Raw genomic sequence first — 18,552 nt, 5'->3', positions numbered from 1 at the left:
TTTAGTGATTGCTACTTATTCCTTTTTGTTTTATTTCTTTTATAGTATTATTATTTTCTTTATTCTTTCCTTCTATTTTGAGAACTTTGGTACTTTCCTTTTTGAGTGAAAAATACTATGGATTCTGGATTAAAATAGCACAGGAGAAGTTGAACTGAGGTTTTGTCAGTTTTGCAGATATGGTTATTGCTATGACATCTCATTCATTCAAGTCCTTATTTTTGCCCATGTACAAGACAATGTGTTGTAACTTGCAAGGTGTAGGAAATAAGTAAGAACAACCTGTACCCGTATTCTTGAGGCATATAATTAGGAGCCGGAGAAAAAGGACCAACATAAATAGATATAATCATTCATTTCTGCAGCTTCCTGACCATGATGTGTACCATGTGCACATTCACGAAGTTACAGTTTAGTGCAGAGAAAGACATGTATACAGATAATTTTGGTGTTATTCATGTGCTGTAATAAAATGATCAAGAAACTTGGAGGAGCAGAAGAGAAAGCACCTCATTCTGCTTGCATGAGCTGAACACTTTAGGGAGGCTTCACGGAGGAGGTGATGTTTAAGATAAGTCTTTAGGATGACTAGGGATTTGCACAGAGATGAAGGGTGGCCAGCGTTTCTAGGAAGAAGGTGTAGCACCTACAAACTCAGAGGCATAAAGGAACATCACACATTCAGGGTGTGATGGATGAGAAACCAATGTGGGAAGTTCCTCAGGAGAGCTGCAAGCCAAGCACTGTGCGATTCTCATTTACATTCCGGTCCTGCTGTTCCATGTGAAATGAGTCAGGGCAGGTGGATGTCTTAGGCACACCAGGCATTCAGGTGCCGGGGCATCTGCCTTATGTCCTTTACCCCTGAGTATTTTATTGGTCTTCTACTGGAAAGAAACCCTCCATGTCATCCAGGCTTGGGGAAAGTACAGGAGCATCTACAGATTCCTTCCAAGTGTGTATTTCACTTCCCATATGTAAAGCCAGGAGATGGCCGGGTGCAGTGGCTCGCGCCTGTAATTCCAGCACATTGGGAGGCCAAAGCAGTTGGATCGCTTGAGCCCAGAAGTTTGAGACCAGCCTAGGCAAGATGGTGACACCTCGTCTCTACAAAAAATACAAAAACGAACAGAGTGTGCTGATGTGTGCTTATAGTCCCAGCTACTTGGGAGGCTGAGGTGGGAGGATCGCTTCAGCTCAGGAGGTCAAGGCTGCAGTGAGCTGTGATTGCACCACTACATTCCAGCCTGGATGACAGAGTGAGGCCCTGTCTTAAAAAAAAAATTACAAATAAAGCCAGGAGACCAGATATTTTTACGTGAGCACTACTTGCTACCATAATCCACAGAAAAAGTATCTCATATTAGTATGGAGTTAGTGATTCTTTTCCATTAGATGGTAGGCTATGTTTCAAATAGGAATTTCAGCCAGGTGCTGTGGCTTATGCCTGTAATCCCAACACTTTGGGAGGCCGAGGCGGACGGATCACCTGAGGTCAGGGGTTTGAGATCAACCTGGCCAACATGGCGAAACCCAGTCTTGTCTAAAAATACAAATATTTGCTGGGTGTGGTGGTGGGTGCCTGTAGTCCCAGCTACTCAGGAGGCTGAGGCAGGAAAATCACTGGAAACGGTGGCGGCGGCGGTGGGGGGTGGTGTGTGGAGGTTGCAGTGAGCCAAGGTCACACCACTGCACTCCAGCCTGGGCGAAAGAGGAATTTAATGGAGAGATATCTATTATCAACTTACATTGAATTTTGTCATCCCTGTGACTATTTATTGAATAGTTACAATACACATAACTAGCTATATGAGTTTTATTTTAAAGAAAAGATAATGCTTTTTACATTTGATCCCTAGAAATCAGTATTGCTGCCTTAATTCATAATGAAAAAGAAAAATACCAATCAAAGGAAAGGTATATTTGCTTTTTTAGCAGAGCTGTGCAGGACAGTAATAGCCCAAGGGTAGAGTCTGGGCTCATACCCTGAGGCATCTGAGGTGGGGCCTGGGGCCTCCCACGAGTGAATACCACACGCCTGAGGCCAGACCACACTCTTTTGCTTCATTTACACGTGTTAGTTCTCATGAACTATATCATAAATATATGTGGGTTTTCAGCCAATTTTTGGTAAGACAGTTTGTGTTTCAGGGCATTTTATCTACAGAATTTGATTTAAACATGATCAGATATTTGCACATTTAGAACAATTATATACAATACTAAGTAAAATGTAAAATACATTGAATTAACTCACTATCTTAGTTTAGAAATACACTTGAACTGTTATGAATGTGAGTTGTCAGCTGCCAATGATAGGATGACTAACTCCTTCTGGTTTTAGCACTGAAAGTCCCACATCCCAGAGCTCAAACCACAAGGTAATTCTGCCCATCAAAACTCAACAAGGACCAGCTCAGATCCACATGCTGAGCTGTTTCTTACACCAGCTGTTAGAGCTCAGTGTCTGACTGGAGCAGAAGTTAATGTAGCATACAGATCACTTGGAAAAGTGAATGACCCCTGGCTATGACAATTGATAAAATATTAAGGTTGTACCGATCACAGTGTGACCATGAGTAGGTGCAGAATATGAGAAAAGCAGAAAAGGCAGGTAAGGACGGTATGCGAAAAAGACTGGGGGAGGAGCTTAGGAGGCTTGACTTGACAGTTCTAGAGCTTCCTCTGGAAATACCAGCTGTTTGTGTATTTGTAAAAGACAAACAGAGCAGCCTGAAATAAAATGGTGAGATGGAAGTGTCTGATCTTCTGATGTCCCACCCTTCGTTATCCTCATTATCTCTCTCCACACCTATGTTAAGGGACAATTCCAGTTAAAAATCCTCATGCATGACATTCTAACCTTTTTTCCTTCTTATGTACTGTATTAGTCAGTTCTTGCACTGCTATAAAGAAATATCTGAGACTGGGTAATTTATAAGAAAAGAGGTTTCATTGGCTCATGGTTCTGCAGACTGTACAGGAAGCATAGTGGCTTCTGGGGAGGCCCCAGGAAACTTACGATCATGGCAGAAGGTGAAGGGGAAGCAGACACATCTTACGTGGCAGATGCAGGAGCAATAGAGAAAAAGGGGGCTAGGCACGGTGGCTCACGTCTGTAATCCCAGCACTTTGGGAGGCTGAGGGAGGCAGATCACTTGAAGTCAGGAGTTCGAGACCAGCCTGGCCAACATGGTGAAACCCCATCTATACTGAAAATACAAAAATTAATTAGCCAGGTGTGGTGGCGCACGCCTGTAGTCCCAGCTACTTGGGAGGCTGAGGCACAAGAATTGCTTGACCCCAGGAGGCAGAGGCTGCAGTGAGCCAAGATTGCGCCACTGCACTCCAGCCTGGGCAACAGAGTGAGACTCTGTCTCGAAAAAAAAAAAAAGAGAGAGAGAGAGAGAGAGAAAAGGGGGAGGTGCCACATGCTTTTAAACAACCAGATCTTGTGAGAACTTTATCACAAGAACACCACTAAGGGAATGGTGCTAAGCCATTCATGAGAAACTGCCCCCATGATCCAATCACCTCCCACCAGGCCCCACCTTCAACATTGGGGATTACAATTCAACATGAGATTTGGGTGGGAACACAGATCCAAACCATATCATGTACTATGTCCTTTAGTAAGTTTTTCCTTAACATTTTAAAATAAAACATTTTAAACATACAGAAAAGTGGACAGAATTTTATAAGGACTGCCCATATACCCGCCACTTGGACTATAGAACTAACATTTTAATATACATGCCTGATTTATCCCATATCTTCTATCTCTCCATCCATCAATCCATCTTATTTTTTGGATGCATTTCAAAGCAAGTAGCTTCAGCTCTAAACACTTGAACACACATACCATTAACTAGAGTTTAGTTTTTTTGGTGGTTTTTTTTTCTGAGATAAAATTCATACACAATGAAATACACGGATCTTAAGTATATTTTCCCATGAGTTTTGACAAATGTATTCATGTGTATAACCCAAACCCATATCAAGATACAGGACACTGTCATCACACCAGAAAGTTCTCCTCATGCCTCTTCCAAGTTAATCCCTATCAGGATCACCATCCCCCACCTACCCCAGACAATTACTGTTCTCTGATTGTTTTCCACTACAAATTACTTTCATCTGCTCTAGAACTTTGCATAATTAGAACCATAGAGTATGTACTCTTTGGGGTCTGATTTTCTTTGCTCAGCATAATGCCTGTGGGATTCAACCATGTTCATGGGTATATTGGTAGTATTTCTGGCCAGCATTCCGTGGTATGGATGTGTTATAATTTGTTCATTTTCCTTTTAATGGACATTTGGTCAGTTTACAGTTTTTAAATATTATATATGAAGTTCCTATGGACCTAACTATACAAATATTTTGGTATATTGTTTTCATTTCTCTGGGGTAAATACCTAAGGAGTGGAATCCACAGCATTATTTTAAATAGTTTAGCAGAGGCTTATTAGAAGGTGGCATCATGCCTCTACCTCTCCATCCATCTTGTTTTTCTCCTTTTCTCTTATTCTATTTTCTTCTTCCTATTACCCTTTTCTTTTTCTTTTTTTTTTTTGAGACAGAGTCTTGCTCTGTCACCCAGGCTGGAGTGCAGTGGCCCAGTCTCAGCTCACTGTAACTTCTGCCTCCTGGGTTCAAGCAATTCTCTGCCTCAGCCTCCCGAGTAGCTGGGATTATAGGCTCCTGCCACCATGCCCGGCTATTTTTTTTTTTTTTTTGTATTTTTAGTAGAGATGGGCTTTCACCATATTGGCCAGGCTGGTCTTGAACTCCTGACCTCGTGATCCACCTGCCTTGGCCTCCCAAAGTGCCGGGATTACAGGCGTGAGCCACCACACCTGGCCCCCTCTTCTTTTTTTCTATGAGCCACTCATTTTCTTCCCTCTTGTCTCTCCTGACAGGGTATAATGTTTTGTTACTATTTTCTCACTGTCCTAAAAATTCTTCCAGAGAGAGGCAGTGCGGTGTTGACGAAAATGCCTTGACTGTTGGGCTACTTTCAAGATAAGCCTCTGCCACTTTGTAGCAGGGTGAGTTATGTTACTTCTCTGGGCTTCAGGCTCCTTAATGGTTTGTTCATTCAAGAGGTTGCAGGAGATAACTCTGGAGTTCCCTTTCCAGCTCCGTCATTCTGTAAATCTATGACCTCTTTTTCTAAGACACAAATCTGGCAGAGAGAGACAGGATAGGAGGAAAGAAAGATGATGAAGATGTGAGGGTAGAGATGGAAAGGACAAAAAAGAAAAACAAATAACTTTCTTCCTGCAACTTGGCCAAACAGTGACATGGTCTCTGGGGCCAGGCCAGTCCCCTCCCAAGGTCATCTTTCTTTCCTCACTCCTGGCTTCATGGTTAGGCACCCCAACTGGCCTTGCCTTGTCCTCTGCTGCTGTGTACCCCCTATCTTCTCTGTTCCCCCAATTAATATATATTAGTTTCATGCTCTAGATATGCTCATTGAGCCTCCCAAGAGAGCACTATAAACCAATTTATGCCAATGAACCAGTAAGGAAACCAAGAGAGGTCCCTTCTTGCCAAGGTAAATATATTCAATTTAATAAGGGCTTTGTAGATACAATGCACTCATTTTCATTGTATAACCTAGAGGAAGGACACTAATGTTAGGAAGTTTATGTCCAAGAAGTGAAGAAACACCGTGGCAGGCTATATGAGGAGTCTCTTAAGTGCACGAGCTGGTGCATTTGAGATCTTCTTCATATGATACAGGTACCGAGACTATGATACCTGAATTTTATTGCATTAAGTCTCAATTTAAAAATTTTATTCTGCTGCTCACCAAAACCTCCTCATACTTACTGGAACGCATATGCCAATTTTGGCTCAGAAAACGTGGTCTCTGTGCATATTGATGGATATCATTTTCAGCACATGTGCTCTCTTGATACCTTGGGTATATCCTACCTTACACTAATTAGCATATATGTCATTTCAAAAAGGAAAAGTTTCATCCCGGACTTAGGGAAAGGTTAAATGAGGAGAGAAACTACTAAAGAAAGAGGAAGAGAAATATTAAAAAAAAAGAGAGAAGTAGTGTAGAGTGAAAAGGAGTGGGAAAAGATGGGCCAATGATGAACTGAAGATGAAGAAAAAAATGAGAAGTGTGCAATGAAAATATAAAACCCTTAAAAGACACAATTTTATGCTAAAAAAATTCATTCAAAATTTTGTCCCAATCCAGAAGTAAGAGTAAAATGTAAACTTTGAGACATAGCACCCCCTGGCATACCTAATTGCAACCTCATTATGTGTCTTCAGATCTCTAGTGTATTTTGTTTTCTTTTTGTTTGTTTTTGTTTTTGAGATGGAGTCTCACTCTGTCGCCCAGGCTAGAGTGCAATGGCAAGATCTCGCCTCACTGCAACCTCTGCCTCCTGGCTTCAAACAATTCTCCTGCCTCAGCCTCCTAAGTAGCTGGGATTATAGGCACGTGCCACCATGCCCGGCTAATTTTGGTATTTTTAGTAGAGATGGGGTTTTGCCATGTTGGCCAGGCTGGTCTCAAAATCCTGACCTCAAGTAATCCACCTGCCTCGGCCTCCCAAAGTGCTGGGATTACAGGCATGAGCCACCGCGCCCAGCCTCTAATGTATTTTGATATACTCAATATACTCATATTTAACAACAAACACAAATTAATTATAGTTCAGAAGGAACAGAGTTAGGCTTTCAATTCAAGTTGTCATAAATCATAATAGTGATTATTTTTCTGTTTCTAATATATCAGTTAAGCTCATTGGATTCCAGCTAATTAAGTTACAAAGATAAGGGACTCATACCCTAAGGATGGAATGAGCTCTAGCTTTTAAATAATTATCCCTCTGAGGTCGAGGCTCTTCAGTTTCCTATGTTATGCCGGTAGATTGAGTTCACAGTCATTTGTAGGAAAAGCAAAAGGCATTTAGAGAGTTCTAAGACTGTCAGTCCTCATCAGACACCGGGTATGAGCACTGTGACTTGGAGACTCAGGGCCATGCACCTGTGGGAGCTGGACCACACACACGCTTTGAAAAGAAGCCCAGCCACAGCTGAGAGCTATGCTCTCTCCCTTATCACTGTCATCTAAAACCCTCTTCCAGTGAGGGAGGAGGACAGTAAACTCCAGGTATATTTAGGAGCCAACTTGATGTTTAACCCCTAAGAAGAAAGGCTTTGGAAGACAGAGCAAGCAAACAGATTCTAACTTTACAAACTGCAGAAGTTACCAAGTTTAAGATAAGGAGAAAGATCAAATAAATGAGGTCAGGGTCAAAATCCCTCAGAGCCAGGATTTGGGTATGAGGAGATGAAAGGGAAGAGAGGGCAGAACATCCTGTTTTGAGGACCCGAACCAGCAAGGCTGGTGAACGAGGGTGGAGGGTGTGCACCTGCAGAGGTGGATTGACGGAATCTTCAAAAGCTGGATACATCTGCCCGTGTGGCCTTTCAAGTCAAACTTGGGTACAGAGATAACCACTTCCCCCACTCTACTCCACCACAACTAATTAACAACTAATTAGCCCACTTCCTTGTTAAACCCTGAGAATGTCTGTTTGAAGCGTTGTTTTTTTTTTTGACGGAGTTTTGTTCTTGTTGCCCAGGCTGGAGTGCAATGGCATGATCTCGGCTCACCACAACTTCTACCTCCTGGGTTCAAGCAATTCTTCTGCTTCAGCCTCCCGAGTAGGTGTGATTACAGGCATGTGCCACCAAGCCTGGCTAATTTTTTGTATTTTTAATAGAGATGGGGTTTCTCCATGTTGGTCAGGCTGGTCTCGAACTCCTGACCTCAGGTGATCCACCCGCCTTGGCCTCCCGAAGTGCTGGGATTACAGGCGTGAGCCACCGTGCCCAGCCAGGATACGCTCAGGCCGGGAATCTGTATTTTTAATGATTAATCTCAGGTGATTCTTAAGCGTACTCAAGCTTGAGAATTTGCTGTCAGAATGGCCCCTGACGTTTTCCGAGGGGACTGAAGGAGATAGGGTCCAATAGGCTGAGTCTGACTTGGCAGGTCCTATTCTGACGTGGACTTGGACTTTACTTTCACTCACTTCTAGTTTGTTCCTCAGACTGAGGACCTACCGTGAAACCAGATTATGAGAGTTAGGTGGTAGATTTGACTCTAAATTCCTTGGTGATCAAGATAAGCAGTTAGATTTTGGTACAGAATTCTCATTGTCCTGGAGGAAAAGACAAACTAACTATACCAGCGTCTTAGGAGAAGCAAAGCAGGTCCCCAACCCCTAACTCTAAAAGAGTTTTCTTCCTGACAGATGCGGCAAATACGTCCTCAAGAACATTCCCGCAGCAAATGCAGTCCTGGATGGTTAGTGAGGTAAACGATAATTTGAAAAGGCCACAGTTTTAAAAATTAGTCAGACCTGGGCAGGTGCAGTGGCTCACGCCTGTAATCCCAGCACTTTGGGAGGCCGAGGTGGGCGGATCACGAGGTCAGGAGTTTGAGACCAGCCTGGCCAACATGGCGAAACCCCATCTCTACTAAAAATACAAAAATTAGCCAGGTGTGGTGGCAGGAGCCTGTAATCCCAGCTACTTGAGAGGCTGAGGCAGAAGAATTGCTTCAACCTGGGAGGTGGAGATTGCAGTGAGCCAAGATCATGCCATTGCACTCCAGCCTGGGTGACAGAGCAAGACTACGTCTCAGAAAAAAAAAAAAAAATTAGACCTGAGTTTGAATCCCAATGTAAATTGCTTTTACTACTTGGGTAATCTCCAGCAAGTTATCCTTCCACAACCCATATCAATCATTATTTAAAAAATTATGTCAGTAGTACATTGTCATCATAAATGGTTCTAGAAATATATGACTATAGGATGAAATACAAACCTCTCCTCCTTCCCCTGCTTCCCCTACGCCTCCTCCCCTTGCCTGAGGTAACCACTGTTAACAGTTGAGCTACATCCTTTCCAGCTTTTAGAGCATATTTTTGTTGGCATGTATACATTATCATGAAAGTTGCTTCTTTTGCTGAACAGTATATCTTGGAGGTAAGTATGGATGTATCTCATTCCCTTTTAATATGGCTTAATATCCCATAATGTGGATATATTTTAATTTATTTAACCATATCCTCTTATGATGACTCAGATTTGTCACCCTTTCATCCTTCCTTCTTTCCTATTCCTTTGCTAATACAGGGTTTTGCTTTCTTGCCCAAGCTGGAGTACAGTGGCGCCACCCTAGCTCACTGCAGCCTTGAACTCCTGGGCTCAAGCAATCCTTTGGCCTCGGCCTCCCAGGTAGGTGAGGGTAGCTGAGGGACCACAGGCGTGAGCCACTGTACCCAGCAGTAAACATTTCTTTAGGATACATTCTAAAGAATGAATTGGGTCAGAGGATATGCATGTTTTAAATTTGGATTGATACTGCCTAGCTGCCCTTTCAAATAGCTTTTTAAATTTATATTTGGGCAAGTTATTTAATTTCTGTGACCCTTTGTGTCCTCAAGTATACAAATTCAATGTAGTCAAACCTACCGCATGGGATTGGTGAGATGATTAAATGAGAAAAAGAGTGTAACAACACTGCTTGGAATGTGGGTGGTTCTTTTTTTTTTTTTTTTGAGATGGAGTTTTGCTCTTGTTGCCCAGACTGGAGTGCAGTGGCACGATCTCAGCTCACTGCAACCTCCACCTCCTGGGTTCAAGCGAGTCTCCTGCCTCAGCCCCCCGAGTAGTTGAGATTACAAGCTCCCGGCACCATGTCCAGCTAATTTTTTGTATTTTTAGTAAAGACAGGGTTTCGCCATGTTGGCCAGGTTGGTCTTGAACTCCTGACCTCATGGGATCCACCCGCCTCGGCCTCCCAAAGTGCTGGGATAACAGGCGTGAGCCACCATGCCCAGCCAGAATGTGGGTGGTTCTTATCATCCTTACGCCTTAGAATCAGATAGAAGTAATCTGTTTTCCTGTAACCTTTAGTCTGTTTGGGGAGATTGAGGAAGGTCACAACTCTCCTTGTGGGATGTCTTCATACTAGGTACATTTCAGAGGCTAAACATTTTTGGAGGTCACTAAACAAAATGATCCAACACATAGAAGGTAGCCAAAAAGATGGTGGTGTGAGTTTTATTGTTAGGCTAGGGGCTCACTTCACAAGCCTGTGTAAGGATCACCTGACTCTCTTGGCAAATACAATTTGACTTCCTATTGGCTAATGAATAGGGCCCAGGCATTTTTGCAACAAAAGTCAGATGTCAATATGTAATAAATTGATACAGTAAAAATTATTTTTGTCTAATAATAATGCCAATTATTTCTGTTCATTAGAGAAAAAACCCTAAAGATTATAGTTTATTGCTCTGTAGAACACTGATGAGTTTTAGTATTTAATAATTTTATTCTAGCTTTCTTCTCTTTAATGGGAAATATGTACATTCGTTTCTTGTATCTGCCTTGGAATCATTTTGTCATTCTGTTTGTTCCCTCATTAGCGAGCTAAAAATAACCTTGACATATGCTCTTATGTATATGTGTTGCTGTAACATTTTGAAAATTCTACTTTTAACGGTACTCAAGATCAGACCATGCTACTGCTTTCACTCCCTGCAGATGGTCATATTTTTGAGGCCTTCATTCATTTAATTGTCTTTTTTGTGTTATCTCTAAATTCTCCATGGCTCTGGACAGTAATTAAACATAAAGGAGAGAAGTTCTCCCGCTGGCTGTCCTGTGTCACTCCTTCAGTTCTCAGCTTAGATTTCCTCTCCTTTGGAAACTTTAATTGTCCCTCTATCTTAACACCCCATGATTTCCCCCTTGCAATGTACTTATTACACTGTATTGAAATCGCTTCTTTTCTCTTTCTCTGTGAATTTCTTGAGAGCACAGACTACGTTCAGCTTAACTTTTTATCCCCAGCTTTCAGCACAGTGCCTGGCTGTAAGTACTCAATAAATATTTTGAATGAATACATTATGGGCTAACTGTAACATCAGTCTTATTTTGTGTGTTCAAGGGTGCTAAATAATAGTTGCATACAATTTATTGTTCTAACAATAGCAATGGTAATCTTTAGCTTGTGTGCTCCTTGTAGACCTTCCTTTTGGGGATTGTAGTGGTGGTGCATTTTTGCACAACCAAGTCCTCATCTTATATTAGTTGTTCTGGTCCCTTCCATAATATTTTCAGAATGCGGCTCCTTTAAGACCAGTGAAAGTCTGCTGGTGGAGGAAGAGGTCCTGCCACTGAACAAAGTGTGTAGATTTAGCTACACCCATTTGATGTGCTTCTTAGTCTCGTTTAACTTGCCTATTCATATATCCCCGTCTCATTTGTTCTTAGATTTGTCACAAAGCCTCTGGTTTTTGGCTTGTCCTGGTTTGAACTGGGTGTATCTGGCTCTTCACTCATTTGCTGACCTCAGACCATCCTTAAATCTGCTTTTCTACTTTGCACCAGGCTTTGGCACCTCCAAGTACCTGACCTCAGCTCAACCTGACTTGGGTTTTCTTCTCCTCCCTGACATTGACAACCCAGCCCTCCTAGGCACAGAGAAGATGCAGCTGAGTGTGGTTTTCCTGAAATAAAGCTTGCATTATGAGAGGGAATAAACAGGTATAGTGTTTTAGAAGGCAGCGTTTTAACTTCATGTAGGCATTGTTTTCATGACAATTTTCTTTTGTTTCTCCTTTCGTTATGAAATACGCATTTCGCCAATATTAAATGGAATATTCCAGAAGAAAAAAATAGTAAGTAAAATCTTGCTTGCGTCTCAGTAAAATAAAGCTCTATTTTTAGTTTTTTTTTTTTTTTCCAACTTCCTGTACAAAAAGGGGAAAACTTTAGCTTTTGGGGGAAATTTGGAGCTAGCCTGTTGGTACTGTTGAGCTTGGTGTATCTATAACTACATATTATTTTCATATATTATTCCACAATATCTTAAATACTTTATGAAGATATTGTCATAAATTCCAGCAATCCTGGCTTTAGACGATAGATGGCCATTTTTAAACAAGTAAAGCTAATTTCTAGCTTTTTATGAGTTTGGTATTAAGCACAGTAGTTTCTTAGAAAGTCTCCAGGGAATGCGTTTTGCAAAATAAAAATCAGCTAATGACCCAGGAAAGCCTCTTCATGCTTCTTTACAACTTTTTAAAGTGGCTTTTTTCAAACGTCAGGGTTTTTTTTTTTCAGTCACTAGATGAAAAATTATAGAAACCGTCACATCCAGTCAATTGGTTGCTGTAATTCCAAAAGATTTAGACAAAGTGAAGAAAGCTTACCTACTGGAGGGCATGTAATGTCACCGGCATGTGACGAGATGTGCATACTTGTGGTGGACCGGGTGCTTGATGTGAGAAGTGCTGGCAACGAGGAGTCAGCCTGGCCCAAATAACCACAAAAAAGAACAGATTTCAGACAGGCCGTTTTACAGTTTCTCACTTGTTCTTTTGCCAACTTCCAGCCACTTCTTTCTCTAGCACTGATCAAACAAAACAAACGATCATTCTGGAAATGTTCTGAAAATATAGGTCACTTGTTTCTTTTTGTTATCTTTAATCTGCTGTGTATCGACTTACCTTTCCACACTGATCCACTCAATTTACGTTTAAATAAAGTCTTCAAATTAACTGCATACTAAAAAAAAAAGCTAATTAGGGGGATGAAGGCTGTTAAAAAATGTGTTGTCTTTTCTTCATTGCGATAAAGATCGAGGTGACCAGCATTTTTTTTTTTGAAACGGAGACTCACTTTGTCACCCAGGCTGGAGTGCAGTGGTGCGATCTCGGCTCACTGCAACCTGTGCCTCCCAGGTTCAAGTGATTCTCCTGCCTCAGCTTCCTGAGTAGCTGGGATTACAGGCTGTGCACTACCAAGCCAGGCTAATATTTGTATTTTTTTGGTAGAGACAGGGTTTCACTGTGTTGGCCAGGCTAGGGGGTGACCAGCTTTTACAAACAGCCTGTAAAGTGTTTTTCACGGTAGCCACAGCCAGTTCTGATATTTTCCGGAAACCGCTCAATATGTAGCACACCTGCCATACATTTTCAACGTGATTTTTATTAGAAAATCCTGATTCACATTCACTAGCTAAAAAAGAATCTGGAGCGAGCGTTTCAGTCTTCTTTCTTATTGATTTATTTCTCTCCCACGTGGCTGTATTTTCACGGCGGCACCATCTGTCAATTAAGCAACAGCTCTGCATAAGCAGCAAAACCGGAGGGTGTGCTTTGCCACAGGGGCGAGCTTGTTTGTTGAGGGACACGGGCTTTTGGAGAAGTAGCTTCTCATTCAGCCCTCAGGCTTTAGTGGGGAATGCATTTTAAAACTCTGCAGACCCAGATGGAGAGCTGGAGTTACAAAATGACAGTGTTTTGAGGATTCACTCTCAGAATCTTTCTCTTGGGTATTTCTAACAATTTATTTCCTTTATTATTTCAAAAACAGAGTTTTCTTCTAGTCAACAATAATGTGTAATGCACTTAAAATATTTGTTAAGAGGGTAGAGCTCATGTTAACTGTTCTTACCACAATAAAATATTTTAATAAAACGTTTTTTTATTAAATTATTTTAAAATTTACTTTATCAAATATTGAATATACTCAGAATATCCTCTAATAAACAATATTGGAATAGATAACCTTATCCCTGATCATTTCACACTTATGTGTGAATATTCATAAAATAAATTGCTAGTAGTGGGACTGCTGGAACAAATGTACGTGCATTATAATTTTGATAGACAGTGCTAAATTGCCACAGGCGTTTGACCAATTTACACTTCCACCAACAATGTGTGAGAGGGTCTGTTTTTTGATGGCCTTAGAGACAGGATATGTTACCAAGCTCTTAGATTTTTGCCAATTTGTTAGGTGAAAGTGATGTTTCAGTGTAGTTTAATTGGCATTCATATTTTATGAGTAAGGCTGAATATCTTTTTTTTGGAACGGAGTCTCACTCTGTCACCCAGGCTGGAGTGCAGTGATGTGACCTCGGCTCACTGCAGCCTCCGCCTCCCAGGTTCAAGCAATTCTCCTGCCTCAGCCTCCTGAGTAGCTGGGATTATAGGCACCCGCTGCCATGGCCGGCTAATTTTTGTATTTTTAGTAGAAACAGGGTTTCACCATGTTGGCTAGGATGGTCTTGATCTCCTAACCTCATGATCCACTGCCTCAGCCTCCCAAAGTGCTGGAATTACAGGTGTGGGCCACCACATCCGGCCGAGGTTGAATATCTTTTATATGTTTTAGAGCTGTTTGTATTTTTTGTAAACCATTCATTCCTACCTATACTTTGTCAACTTTTTTATTGGGTTGTTGATTTTTAAAAAATCATTTTGTAGCTGCTCACTGTGTGTTAGTGAGCTTAACCCCTGGCCTGGGAAATAGAAAATGTACTCTATTCCTACGCCCCTGACAAGATAGAGGAGAAAATGAAAGAAGTTTCTCCTACTATGCTCTCACAACACAGATCACTTCTGACACCAGATGTGAAGACTGATTTGAGTAATAATAAAATTCAGGTCTTGCACACAGCTGGCTCTGTGTGAATTACTCCTTCTCTATTGTAATTCCCCTGTCTTGAGAAATTGGCGCTGTTTAGGCGGTGGGCAAGGTGAACCTGTTGGGTGGTTACACAGGAACCTCCATGTGTTTGGCCATCTGGAAGCTCTATCAACCTGTCCTTTTTTTTTTTTTTTTTAATTTTTAAATTCTTTTTAAAAAATTATTTTACTTTTGCTTTCTCTTCTTTTGGGATTTTATAGAAACTTAATTACATAGGCATGATTAATTAAGTCATTGGCCACTAGTGACCTCTTAGGAGGTGGGGGGCTGGGGCTGGAAAGTCTGAACAACGGGAGGAGGATAAAAATGCCAGGTGTCGTGGCACATGAAGTCACAAAAGATGTACACAGAACCAGATGTGAGATAAAGGTCAGGGAGTTTCAGAACCAAATTTGTGAATGTCGGATTTGTTCTAATGCTGATGTTACAAACATACATGATAGCTTAAGCGAGCTCTGCAGGGCTGGACAATCTGTGAATGCCACATTTAACAAGACTGGAGAGAAGCTGGGTGCACATAACTCAAGGAGGTGCTGAGGGTTGGTCAGACCCTAACAACTGGGTGAATGTCATGGTCAGTGCTTTAATATCAGGAATATGTGCATAGTTCAAGGAAGTGGTTGAAATCAGGCAGGCAGAAATCTGAAAGTTAATCAAGAGAGGCAGCAGGTTGAAGGTCAGATAACAGTCAGGAGCCAGGGACTTTCCAGGAACTAAATAAAGGGCAAGGCCAGATGAGGCAAGGCAGTAAGTCAGCAGGAAGGTGAGTGAACAGCTAGCAGACTGGACCACACAACAGAGGTGAGAAGCAGACAAGGAGACTGGGCAACGCCCAGCTGAACGCTAAATTGACTCTTAGTCATCCCAGCCAGGAAGCCTCTACTGACATTTCTTACTAGAGCAGAAGCTAACTATTGTGGCAGCGGGGTTTCACGGGAGACAGCAAAAAGATGAAGTGCTTGTACTTGAGTCAAAGGGGCAGCTGGAAGGGCGGATGCTGATCACAGCCCATCCACCAAGGAGCCTTCTCTCTCCTGGCATGCGCAGTTTCTGCTTCTTTAAGGGGGATCCTAGGGCTGAGTTTGGTTTTGTTCCTGGGTGCCACTGATGGCTCCAAGGAATGTCTCCCTCTCCTTGAGAGGTGTCAAGAATCTTCATCTGGGGAAATAGTGCCCCAAGCTGATTTGGTTTGAAAAAGAATATGGACAGAGTCTTGGATTACTCATTTACTAAGTTTTTATTTTGAAAAATTTCAAACCTACAGAAAAGCTTCAAGAATGGTAGAACAAACTTCTATAGAACCGTCAACAGATACTTAACCAAAAATATGTCCTATTTGTCCAAACCTCTTGCCAGATTGTAATATCAGAGGAACTGGAGAATCCCGAAATCTAGGACTCACGGAAATCATTAATGGCAGATTCTGAGAAACAGAAGCTTTTGCTGGGTTCAGAGGATAGAATACGAGCTGCTTCTTTTTTTTTTTCTCCTCACTCTGTCGCCCAGGCTGGAGTGCAGTGGCATGATCTCGGCTCACTGCAACCTCCGCCCTCTGAGTTCAAGCAATTCTCCTGCCTCGGCCTCCTGAGTAGCTGGGATTACGGGCTCCTGCCACCATGCCTGGCTAATTTTTTGTATTTTTAGTAGAGTTGGGGTTTCACCATCTTGGCCAGGCTGGTCTTGAACTCCTGACCTTGTGATCCACCCGCCTCAGCCTCCCAAAGTGCTGGGATTACAGGCAGGAGCCACTGTGCCCGGCCAGGAGCTGCTTCTTATATTGCAGGATGTAGGTTTCCAGGATGCTGGGGGTCCAGGAAGGGCTTCAGGAAAACAGGTGCATGTGTTTCCTGAGGCTTTAGGAGATGGAATGGACAGGTGTTCTCAAGTTCATGATATAGAAGTAGACTTTACAGACATCCAGGGGCCAGGGGCCCCAGAAAGGATGAGTCTTTTTCTTTTTCTTTCTTTTTTCTGTCTCTTTGAATTTACTTATTCTGTGTATTTTATATAAATGGAATCATACAATGTGTGACCTTTTGTGACAGGCTTCCTTCACTCAGCATACCGTTTTTGAGTTTCATGTGCACTAGATCATGTACCACTACCTCATTCCTTTTCATGACCAAATAATATTCCATCCTATGGATATGCCACATTTTGTTCATCATTCATCAGCTGATGGACATTTGGGTTGTTTCCACATCTGGCTGTAGTGAATAATGCTGCTATGAACATGCATGTACAAGTATTTGTTTAAATTCCTGCTTTCAATTCTTTTGAGTTTATACCTACAAGTGGAATTGCTAGGTCATGTGATAATTCTATGTATTTACTTATTATTTTTTGACATGGAGTCCTGCTCTGTCACCCAGGCTGGAGTGCAGGGGCATGATCTCAGCTCACTGAAACCTCCGCCTCCCAGGTTCAAGTGATTCTCCTGCCCCAGCCTCCCGAGTAGCTGGGATTATAGGTATGCACCACCATGCCTGGCTAATTTTTGTATTTTTAGTAGAGAGGGGGTTTCACCATGTTGGTCAGGCCGGTGTTGAACTCCTGACCTCCAGTGATCTGCCTGCCTCGGCCTCCCAAAGTGCTGGGATTACAGGCATGAGCCACCGCGCCTGGCCCTTCCGTACATTTTCTGTGTGCATAAAATATCTATCACCCTTCCCTGTTGTACAGAACTTGGAGCAGTGGTGTTCCCTGCTGTGCAATCTACTTCTTTTGAGTACAGTTTAATCTGTGGGCGGTCTGCAGCTAGAAGGAGCGGGCCCCAAGCAGCAAGGATGGTGTATTGCTGGTGCTGTGTCAGTTTCTTCTCCCTTCTCTCTCTCACCTGTGTGTTGGTCTGGGCGTGATGGCGCTCGCCCTGCTGTCTGTACAGCCCTGTCCTGAACACCAGCTCAAGGGCCTCTCCATCTTGCCCTCTGGCTCTGAGGCAGCCAGTTCAGGAATACGTCTTTATGCTGTGGAATGCCAGGACCCCAAAAGCACTCTGTTCATCTATAAGTCCCCAAACACAGTGCCCTTTTGGAAATACTTTGTAGTTGAAGAGCTACCAACTAAGTTAGAGAGGCCATTTATGGTTAGAAAAGCTATCTTTCCCCAAGAATCTCCAGGATTTCACCAACACATCTAGTGGCTTGTTCACTGTTTGAGGACAGGTCTGTGTTTTATTCACATCTCCTGGACAGTACTTTGAACGTAACGGATGATCAGCCCATGTCTGTTGAATGACAACAATGATTTTTTTTTTTTTTTTTTTGAGACAGAGTCTTGCTCTGTCACCCAGGCTGGAGTGCAGTGGCACGATCTTGGCTCACTGCAACCTCCGCCTCCCAGGTTCAAGCAATTCTCCTGCCTCAGTCTCCTGAGTAGCTAGGATTACAGGCATGCACCACCACACCCGGCTAATTTTTGTATTCTTAATAGAGATGGGGTTTTACCATGTTGGCCAGGCTGGTCTCGAACTCCTGACCTTAGGTGATTTGCCCACCTTGGCTTCCCAAAGTGCTGGGATTACAGGTGTGAGCCACCGCGCCCGGCCAGTGATCTCATTTTAACTCCCTTTTTCCAAATAAGGTCACATTCACAGGTACAGGGATTAGGACTTCAACATACCTTTTTGGGGGACGCAAATCAACCTGTAACACCCTAAAGGCTCTTTAAGGTCTAGAGAGCTCTGTCTCCCCTGAGGGGGCTGACCAGGTATCCCTGGGGCCAAGAGATGAAAGGCCACCGGGCCTCAGTTCCCTAGAACAGGGCTGGGCACTATGGTCACCTGGACCAAGCCCATGGGCCTGTCCTCTCTTAGTTGTTCTTTCACAGTGATGGTCCTGCTGGCCCTCACCTTTCTGGCTCACTCCTCTCTGGCCCTCCCTGGCAGCCCTCAGGAACCTCTCTAGGCCCAAGACTTGGGGTTGGCCTAGCCAGGGCAGACCAGCAAGCACACCAGAGTGGGTCATCGTTCCAGAACACACTTCAAGCACAATGGCTTTTTAA

The sequence above is a fragment of the Nomascus leucogenys genome, chromosome 13 (genome assembly GCF_006542625.1).
Source record: "Nomascus leucogenys isolate Asia chromosome 13, Asia_NLE_v1, whole genome shotgun sequence".
Lineage (NCBI taxonomy): Eukaryota > Metazoa > Chordata > Mammalia > Primates > Hylobatidae > Nomascus > Nomascus leucogenys.
The sequence above is the reverse complement of the archived record's forward strand: the minus strand, read 5'-3'. Positions refer to the sequence as shown.